This window comes from Ambystoma mexicanum, chromosome 9 (genome assembly GCF_040938575.1).
Source record: "Ambystoma mexicanum isolate Mex_15411 chromosome 9, UKY_AmexF1_1, whole genome shotgun sequence".
Classification (NCBI taxonomy): domain Eukaryota; kingdom Metazoa; phylum Chordata; class Amphibia; order Caudata; family Ambystomatidae; genus Ambystoma; species Ambystoma mexicanum.
The window spans coordinates 916,260,927-916,271,107 of record NC_090931.1 but is presented as its reverse complement, the minus strand read 5'-3'; positions in this window follow the sequence as shown (position 1 = coordinate 916,271,107).

Below are 10,181 nucleotides of genomic sequence, written 5' to 3'. Positions count from 1 at the left end.
GTCCCTGAAACGTAGACAACTGAAAAGCCACTGTAGCAACCTCATGCGTATCTGGGCCTTGCCACTACAAGAATGCAGGAGGCCATAAGACCAGAGACATCTTTATGGGAGAGCAAAAGGGGCATATGCCACGGGCCCCCACCTGTCTGCCCTGGACAAAGAAAGTAGTGCACGTATTATACAAAATATAAATAACTTCTTAACAAGTGTACTGCTGAGTCTATGTGCCTGTTGCCTGGCAATTGTCTGACTTCACCCATTAATCCTCCAATGCATTCCCCGTTTACTCTAGTACTTACAGTTGTGCGTTTACTGTATCACAACTTGTATAGCCTTTTTAACCTTTCGTTGCGAAATGCATTGATCAGATGCAATAACCAGAGTTGAAATGCATAATTATAACCTTGAGTGCGGTGGTGGTTCATATGATAGCACAGCACATGTTGCAGAGACTTTGTTCTTATGCCTCATCCTGGGAAGGCAAATTTCATCTATACTCTCCCTGAGGTTAATAAACTTGGAGGGTAAAAACTTTGTGATCATAACTACTGTTCTTCAAAACAATTTACTTTAAAACAGAAGTTCAAGTTACAAAAATGAATATAGCTTAAGTATGGTGCAGGTGAACAAGTTACTCCTTACCTGGTAACGTTCTTTCGATGGGATGTTCCTCCGACGTATTCCTTATCTGTGATATTTGTATCTCCAGCTTGCTGGCCTCGGAATTTTTTTTCCCCAGTAGAGCAAGCTGTGTGTCAACGTCCGTCGAGTAGGTGTTCCTCGACAGCCACCGTATCGACGCCATCATGCCTATAAATGGCCACGCGCAGCGTCCGTTGCTCAGTTCCGTTTTGTAGAGTAAGGTAGTTATTGCATGAATGGTTACTACCCTTGAAGGAGCGTAAACTGCAACCACAAGGGAAATGTTACTGCAGGGATGGATGGGAGGGGCGATAAGGAATACGTTGGAGGATCATCCCATCGAAAGAACGTTACCAGGTAAGGAGTAACTTGTTCTTCGAAGGGATTGTGTCCTCCGACGTATTCCTTATCTATGATAGACTCCCATAGCAGTGGTATGTGATTGGAGGCGGGAGTAAGAGATGCCATATTACTCTTTAAGAATGAACCGAGTGTAACACAGCTCTGCCAAATCTAGTCTCTTGACTAGAGGAGGAATCCAGGCTATAAAATTTGGTAAAGGTATGTGCAGACGACCATGTGGCAGCCGCACATATGTCTCGAATTGGTACCCCTCTGTGAAGAGCTGAGGAGGCTGCGATACCCCTGGTCGAATGAGCCCTTAGATTTTGAGGGGGCTCTTTCCGTGCCAGTTTGTAGCATTCCAGAATGGCTAAAATAATCCATCTGGAGATGGTTTGTTTGGTTATTGGTAATCCCAACTTATGTCCTGCGTAACCTACAAAGAGTTGGTCTGCTTGTCTAATTTTAGCAAGTATACTGATATAAAAACTCAAGGCTCGCTTAGGGTCCAGCCTGTGTAGTCTCTCTTCCTCTTTCCCCGATGGGAAGGAGGATAGAATGAAGGTAAAGCAATCTTCTGAGTAATGTGAAATTCAGAAACTACCTTTGGGAGGAAGTTAGGCTTCACCTGTAGAACGACTTTGTCCTTGTGATAAATTGTATGAGGAGGTTTACAAGATAGGGCTTGTATCTCGCTAACCCTTCTAGCAGATGTTAATGCTACCAATAAAACAGTTTTGAGGGTGAGAAACTTCAATGAACAAGAGTGGAGTGGTTCAAATGGAGCACCCTTTAGGAAGTTTATAACTAGATTTCAGTCCCATAAGGGAACTTGGAATGGTCTTGGAGGGTAAACATTAGTTAGACCTTTCAGGTATTGTATTACCAATGGAATTTTGAAATATGAAGGCTCCTCTGCAGTGCGCTTAAAGATCAATAGCGCTGCCAGATCGCCCTTAATAGTGCCAACTTGAAGGCCTGAATTTGCCAAATAAAGTAAGAAGGATAACACCGTAGGTGTACCACATGACAAGGGTTCGATATTCTTTTCTCTGCACCAGCTGCAAAGTTTATTCCAACAGCAGCAGTATAGAGTTTTAGTTGCTGGCCTTCTGGCCGAAAGTAACACCTCCATGACGTCATCTGGAAGGTCCCAATCCTTGTACCTCAACCTTTTAGATACCAAGCGTGAAGGTTGAGGGTCTTGATGGCTGGATGGAGAACCTGACCTCCCTTCTGCGAGAGAAGATCCTCTCTGTACGGTAGACGAATTGGAGGGTGGATGGACATGTCCAGAAGGTCCGGGTACCACGTTCTCCTGGCCCAATCCGGGGCAATTAGGATCATGGTCTTCCGAAACCTTCTCAACCTCCTGATCATTTGAGGAATGACAGGGACCGGAGGAAACGCGTACAGAAGTGGGAACTCCCAGTCCACTACGAACGCATCTCCTAGTGCTCCTCTCAGGGGAAATTCCCTTGAGCAAAATCTGTCGCACTTCTTGTTGATACTGGTGGCGAACAGATCCACTTGAGGGGTTCCCCAAAGGGCGAAGATCTCTTGAAGGACTTCCTGAGCTATCTCCCACTCGTGGGAGACTGTTCTGCCTGCTCAGAGCGTCCGCTGCCAAGTTCTTCTCTCCGGCTAGGTGAATTGCTGATAGAGAGATTCCTTCCTGAATTGCCCAAAACCAGAGCTGCATCGCCTCTCTGCACAGTGGCAGTGACCCTACGCCTCTTTTGTTGAGGTAGTGCATGGACACTGTATTGTCCGTCATTATCAGGACGTTTCTCCCCCGTACAGACGGCAGAAAAGCCTTCAGTGCCAGTCTGATGGCTCTCAGCTCCAACAGGTCGATGTGTAGTCTGGACTCCAATGGAGACCAACGACCGCTGATGGTCAAGTCGTTGGCATGGGCTCCCCCACCCCGTGAGTGTGGCGTCTGTGACTACTGTTATCTCCGGCCATGGTTGCCAAAACAGTTCTCCTTTCAAGATGTTCTCTGGATAGGCCCACCATTGAAGGTCATGGACTACCTTGTCCGGAATCCGGAGGAGATCTGTCATCCTCCCTGAGAATTGAGTCCTCCGTGCCCGCTAAAGGGATCTCATTCTCAGGCGAGCCTCTGGCACAAGGGATATGCAGGATGCCATGAGGCCTAGCAACCTCAAAAAGTCATAGGCAGGGAGACGTTAGGCATTTTGAAACCTGGTGACCATCTGCAGAATATCTTGAGCCCTCACCTCTGGTGGCGAGACTTTTCCCAGGGACGTGTCCAGGACTGCTCCAATGAACTGGAGTCTCTGATGGTATCATCTGTGACTTCTTTAAATTGAGGGAGAAGCCCAGCTTGTGAAGTAAGTGGCAAACATAATCTAGTTGGATCCGAGCTTGTTCCGAAGAAACTGCTCTGATCAAACAATCGTCCCGGTAGGGGTAGACGTGAATCCCTTCCCTCCTTAGATTTACAGCCACAACCGACATTAGCTTGGTGAAGACCCTCGGGGCGGAGGTCAGCCCAAATGGCAGAACTCGAAATTGATAATGAGTTGCCAATAGCGAACCTCAGGTACTTCCTGTGCTTGGGATGGATTGGCACATGGAAATAAGCATCCTGAAGGTCCAGAGATACCAACCAGTCCTGAAGGTGGAGGGGCCTGAAGGATCAGAGAGTTACCATCTTGAACTGGTCCTTCGTGAGGAACTTGTTCAATTCTCGTAAGTCCAGGATGGGTCTCAGTCCTCCGTCTTTCTTTGGTATGAGAAAGTAGGGGGAGTACCAGCCCTTGTTCCTGTCCGCTACAGGTACCGGTTCTATGGCACCTTTCTCTAGCAGGTCTACAATTTCCTGCAAGAGGAGCGGATCCGGCACTTTCAGAGAGCTGTTCCCCGGTGGATGGCTCTGAGGGATGCGTAGAAAAGGCAGGCAGTAACCTTGGGCAACTGTCTCCAATGCCCAAGCATCTGACGTAATAGCCTGCCATTCCGTCAGATGGTGAGTTAACCTGCCCCCTACAGGTGTCTTGTGATGGGAGACCTCAGAGTGGTTTGGGAGCGGCTGATGCAGTTGCCGAAGGTAAAGCGGCTCCTGCTGATGCGGCTTTCTTTCCTCTAGCCCGTCCACCACAGGTACATTTTCCTTGGCCTCTTTGAGCCGGCCGTCCTCTGCCTCTTCCATATGAGGAATAATAGCGAAAGGACCTTCCTCTCCAAGAGGATCCTGAGGGACGAAAATTAGTTTGGCGGATTGCAGCTCCTAGTGACTTGGCTGCTGCTTTAGCTGTTTGCAGTTTTTCCAAACTGTCATCTGCCTTTTTACCAAACAGGGAAGAACCGTCAAAGGGCATATTTAAAAGTCTGGCCTGTACGTCAGAAGCAAAGCCGGACTTTCTCAACCACGCATGCCTGCGGATTGTGGTACTTGCCGCCATGGCCCTGCTGATACTGTCAGCAGAATCAATGCCAGTTTGAAGGGACTCACATTGCATCTTTACCATCTCTGATATTTAAAAATGTGTCTTTTTCTTCTCCTTCCTGGAGGCAGTCAGCCGCTGATGAAGCACGCTCCCAAAGAGTGTGGCTGAACCTAGTGAGCATACAAGTTGCATTAATAGATTTTAAAGCCATGCTACAGGCCGAGAAGACTTTCTTAGCCATGGCATCATATTTTTTATCATCCCTATCCTGTGGAGCAGTGGGGTATGCAGATGTACTGCCTGATGAAGTTGCAGCCTGGACCACCAGACTCTCTGGAGTAGGGTGTTTAGATAGGTATTCAGGGTCAGAAGCAGATACCCTATATTTTGCTGACAACTTCTTGTTACCCGCAGGGATAACTTCAGGAGTTTCCCAGTTAGTTAAAATCTTTCTCTGTAAGGCAGAGTGAAATGGAACCACAGGATCCTCCTGTGGACCTTTATCCAAAATGTCAGTGAGGTCATCCTGCTGAAAAACAGGTGAAGGTGCAGACCAACCCATGAATTCTATGATTCTTGACATTAGGGTTCTATAAGGGGTTTCAGCATGTTCCTCTGGGTCTAATTTGACAAATTCCACTTCAGGGGAAGTGTCTAAACCACTTGCTTCCTTTAATACATCCTGAAGGTCTTTCAACCTTCTTTCCTCAGGGTCAAAAGTCTCGGGTTCAGGTGATGTGGTCCTCTGCAGGTCAAAAGGCCTTTCTTGATCTGAGTCTTCCCTTTCCTCATAAATTGAGGTTAAAGGGGCAAAACTCATTTCTAAAGCAGAAGGAGCCATCATCACTGGCCTTGAAAAGGTCGATGTCGTCGACACCGATGTAAAAATCCTCAAAGGCGCTGTCAAAGGTGTCGAGAAAACTGGAAGAGTCCCCGTAGAACTCGAAAGGATTGGAACCCTGCTCGAGGATGTAGACGTCGCTCTCGGCGTCGTGTCGGAGGCTCTTGGCCTAACCGTTGGCTGTGGAGTAGCCGTGGTTTTTTTCTTTTATCGGCGTCGGCACCGACTCAATCGACGGATGCGTCGAAGAACCCTTCGATAACGGCGTCAATGGCGCCGATCTATGCTTCGAAGGGGCTTTCGACGATGGCGTCGAAGATGCTTTACTTTCCAATGGCTCATGGCGCTTTCGGGTCGACTCTTTCGCCGGGTGCTTCGACCCGCAGTGTTTAGATTTTTTAGGCTTTTCACCCGGGGTATCACCCTCAGATGACTTCGAGGGGGTTCTTTTTCTCGAAGACGCTTAGCATCTTTTTTCTGAATTCCTCCCACTCAGCCTGAGAGCTGTGTTTTGTGGGGCAATGTACTCTTTCAGGGGAACTAGAAGACGACGACAGAGATCTTCTACGTCTCTTTTTAGAGTGTCTAGACCTCGACGAGTGGTGGGAGCCACTGCGAGACCTAGACTGAGAATGCTTTCGACGGTGAGGAGACGAATGTCTCGACTCTACCGCGGAAACTTTCGAGGAAGTTGAAACTGACTTACTTCTCTCGAGCTTCCCCTTACGCTCCTTCAAGGCTTTCGCCGTCATGGCATTCCTCACACTCCGAACACTGGTGTTCGACTCCCAGACACCACAAACAGATCCTGTGAGGATCCGTCAATGACATTTTCTTCCCAGTCTCGGCATTTTTTGAAACCGGACCGAGCAGTCGTCGGGTCGGAGTAGGAAGCCATCGAGTAAGAGTCGGTTTTCTCGAGGAAATAGGAATATATTTCGACTGACGAACTGAGCAACGGTATTCTGAGGCACACGAAGCGCGGAAAAACGGAACTGAGCAACGGACGCTGCACGTGGCCATTTATAGGCATGATGGTGTCGATACGGTGGCTGTCGAGGAACACCGACAAGAAAACATCGACGCACAGCGCCCTCTACTGGCCAAAAAAATATTCGAGACCAGCAAGCTGGAGATACAAATATCATAGATAAGGATTACGTCGGAGGACACAATCCCTTCGAACTACATTTCTGACCCCCCAAATGAGCATTGTAAAAACCGAGCAGCTATTCCCACATAAAGGGCATCATTTCTCCACTAATGGCAGGCGTAAATGCAAAGTGTATTGCTTTTACGCCTCCATTTTTTCTAGCTTGTTCAAAGCGGTGATGGCAGCAAAGCAGTTTGCATCTCCGCTTTGCTTTTCTCCTGCCCATCTCGAAGCAGCACCCGTTTTTATGCCTGCAACAGATTTTCAAGCAGGCGTAAAACCAAAGGCTTCCAATAGAATATGCCTTACATTTACAACTGCTAAACAGCAGGGGATGCCATTGGAATCCATTATAAAATGGTGCCTGCAAAGTGTAATTTGCAAGCAGGTTTTTAATTATCGCCAAGTTGAGTAAAAGTGAAGAATTGGGGTGATTCTGCCTCTCTTTACTCTTCACTTTTACACTCTGGTTTGAGGGCGATAAAAAAAAAAAAAAAATTGCATGCAGTGGCCCAAAGAGCACAAATTCAAACGCAAGCGGTCCCCTACATGCAATTACCATTTTATTTAAAATTACTTCCACTGTGTTAATGTGGAGAGGTGGTTAGGAAGCCAAATGGAAGACAATGGAGCCCAAGTGTTTAAGCCTCGCCAGCGGACGATACTGTGATAATGGACAGGTCATCTTAACTTACTGTATAGTACTGCCCTGTCTCCAGTGAAAAGGTTTGCCGCCTCACTATGGTGGCATTTTCTGCCCATTGCTGGCCGTTTCTTGTATGGAAGGGGGTACTAGACTGCTGTGAGCAGACTGTCACAGGCGTTTGCCCCAAAATCGTATCCACTGCCTGTAACCCTCCAACTCTTCTCTCCATGTCCTTCCAATTGTACCATTAACAGTCAATACTTGTAAGTCAGGATTCTGCAACTTTTGGCTTTACAGATGTTTTGGCCTACTATTCCCCATAATCCCTAGCATGCATAGTCAATGATGAGGGAACACTGGTGTTGTAGTGTGCAGTTAAAAATGTCTTGGGTGCTGCAGGTTCCAGACCCCTGTTCGAAGAGTATCCATATTAATTCCATCCTCTTACTGTGTGCCTTTGTACAGTACTCATTTGCGTCACAGCTAACTGTTGTATACAAATTAGCACATATAGGCCACCAGCAGGCTTATTGTGAGGTGGGTTTTTTTGACACGAAAACTAGATAGCACTTTTCTACCATTTCAAATGGTCTGCATGTCGTTAATAATCTGCAAGCATGAGCCAAAAACTAAGCAGGTGAACTGACCACACAGTTTTTGTTGGGTTCATTTAAATCTTTCAAATACATTAGTAAAACCCTAATTAGATTTTTTACGTTCACTTAAATTAGTACTCCATTACTTGCAGACTTCCATTTAGGATGGTGAAAATACATCTATTATTCTGGTTTTGCATAACACTATTCTATAAAAAAAATCTTTTAAATTGGTTTATGATGCAATTTGTATACTTTCCAAATAAAGTTTAAAATACATTCCTTTTAGTTCACAAAAGACAACCTTCACACGTAATTGCACCTTTTTGTATGACAACTGTGAGACAATGTGATAAAATGCAATGTGATAAAATGCAGAAATTGCAGAACGGCTCAAATCCCAGATTCACCACTTCACCTAATCCTTTTATCCTGTGCAATTTATTTAATCTCAGTATTAAACTTTCGTAATTGCCACTCCATTTTAAAATTGTCAGCCCCTAAAAGGGTCTTCAAGACATCCTTACTCCTGGTATAACCGACTACAGTGTTACTTCATTTGTAATTATAGTGACCATTGGTATTTTGCAAACCACAACATCAGAAGTTTATTAGCTCACTCATGTCAATACCACTTGATAACCATGGCCCTCTTCTAATCTCAGTTTATATGTTCAGATATGCGCACCCTTAAGGTAACTTTTAATCTGCATCCTCCATTTTTGTTTCAGCATGTGGACCTTCCTTGATGTTTCAAACCTGTCCTCTATATCCATATTTGAGCACTCGTACATTCTGTGAGGCAGCTAATCTGAGTTCAGTGTCTAAGATGGGGTATGTATACCTTTTCATATGGCGACTACTCTGTGCCCTGCATCTGTACTATAAACAAAGTTACTACCTTACTCCTAGTCCACAGTCCCCTTTCCTCCATACTTGTGGGACATTGTGTCCTTCAGGACGGGATCAGAGCACTTCTGTAAAAAAAAAAAAAGGCATCAAAACTTGCTTTGTTCTTTTATTTCTACGCAGGGCAGCGCACGCAGCCGTGACCCTGCCCTCCTGAGCTCCGCCCCACGCATCACCCTTCAGTCCTTTTCTATCGCCAGGTCAGAGAGCATTTAAGCAATAATAGAGGATACTTTATTAGAGGGGATGGCGGGCGGGCATATGGAGGAAAGGGGACTATGGACTAGGAGTAAGGTAGTCACTACGATGAGTAACTGTTATTACTCCTACGTCCCGTCCTCTTTCCTCCATACTTGTGGCAGATTCCCAAGCACACCTCACAGGTAATACGGGTGGATGGAAAAACCCTTTACTGGAATAGGTTCTTAAAAACAGCCTGGCTGAATTGGGCATCGGCATAATGCTTACAAAAAGCTGATGGGGAAGCCCACGTAGCTGCCTTGGCAATAGTTTCCCAAGGGACATACTTTTGGAAGGCAACAGCTTCTGCTTTGCCACGTACAAGAAGAGCATGGATGCCTTTCAGAGGTTGAAGGCCTTGAATGCTATAGGTTTCTGAAATACAGGAGGCAATCCATCGGGAGATAGTTGCTTTGGAAGCCAGTTTCCCCTTTGGGTCTCCTAATGTGACAGAGTTGTGAGGAGACCCGGAGTTCATTTGTTCCATTGAGGTAAAACTTCAAGGCTCGCCTGAAGTGCAAGTTCTGTAAAACTCTCGGCATCAGATGCCGGGTTAAAAAAAAAAGAGAGGTAAGGAGATTGATTGATGCGGATAAAAATCACTAACCACCTTAGGCAGGAAGAAAGGATGAGTGCGAAGCACAACCTTGTCCTTGTGGAAAGTGAGGAATGGGTGCTCCACAGAAAGAGCCTGAAGCTCACTTACTCTCCTCGATGTCACTGCGATCATAAAGGCGACTTTTCAAGAAAGGAATTTCAGATCAGTAGTAGCCATGGGTTCAAACGTTTTATGGCATAACGCGGAGAGGACCACATTCAAATCCCATTTGGGAGAAGGGGTGCCCACCGGCAGGAAGTGGTGAAGACCCACAAAAAGTCGGGTTAGTCAGTGAAAAAGAACAGCTGCCCGTTGACAGGTAGGCCGCAATGTCCGATAAGTAAGTTCTGCAAGACAGAACATGAATGCCTGTAGCTCCGAAGTGAGACACGAAAGATACAACAGTGTCAACCATAGCATGCCTGGGGTAAAGCTGTTTAGCTAAGCATTAATGGCAAAAATTGAGCCATTTGCTCCTATATTGAGCCCTCGTGGAAGGTTTTCTGGCCGCTTGGATAACAGGCCTATTGTCCTCAGACAGATTGATCTGTGCTAAAGATTTTAATTCAGGCACCAGGCCGCCAAGTTGAATGATTGTGGGGAAGGGTGCCACAGCTGGTGATCGTTCTGGTGAAGGTTGGGAATCAGCGGCAATCTGATCGGAGGAAGAATCGACAGATGCTTACGTTCCGAGAACCAGAATCTGGCTGGCCACCAAGGAGCTTTGCAGAGGAGAGCGCAATTCGATGTGCTCCTGAGCTTGAAGAGTGACCAATGAATCAGAGGCAATGGAGGAAA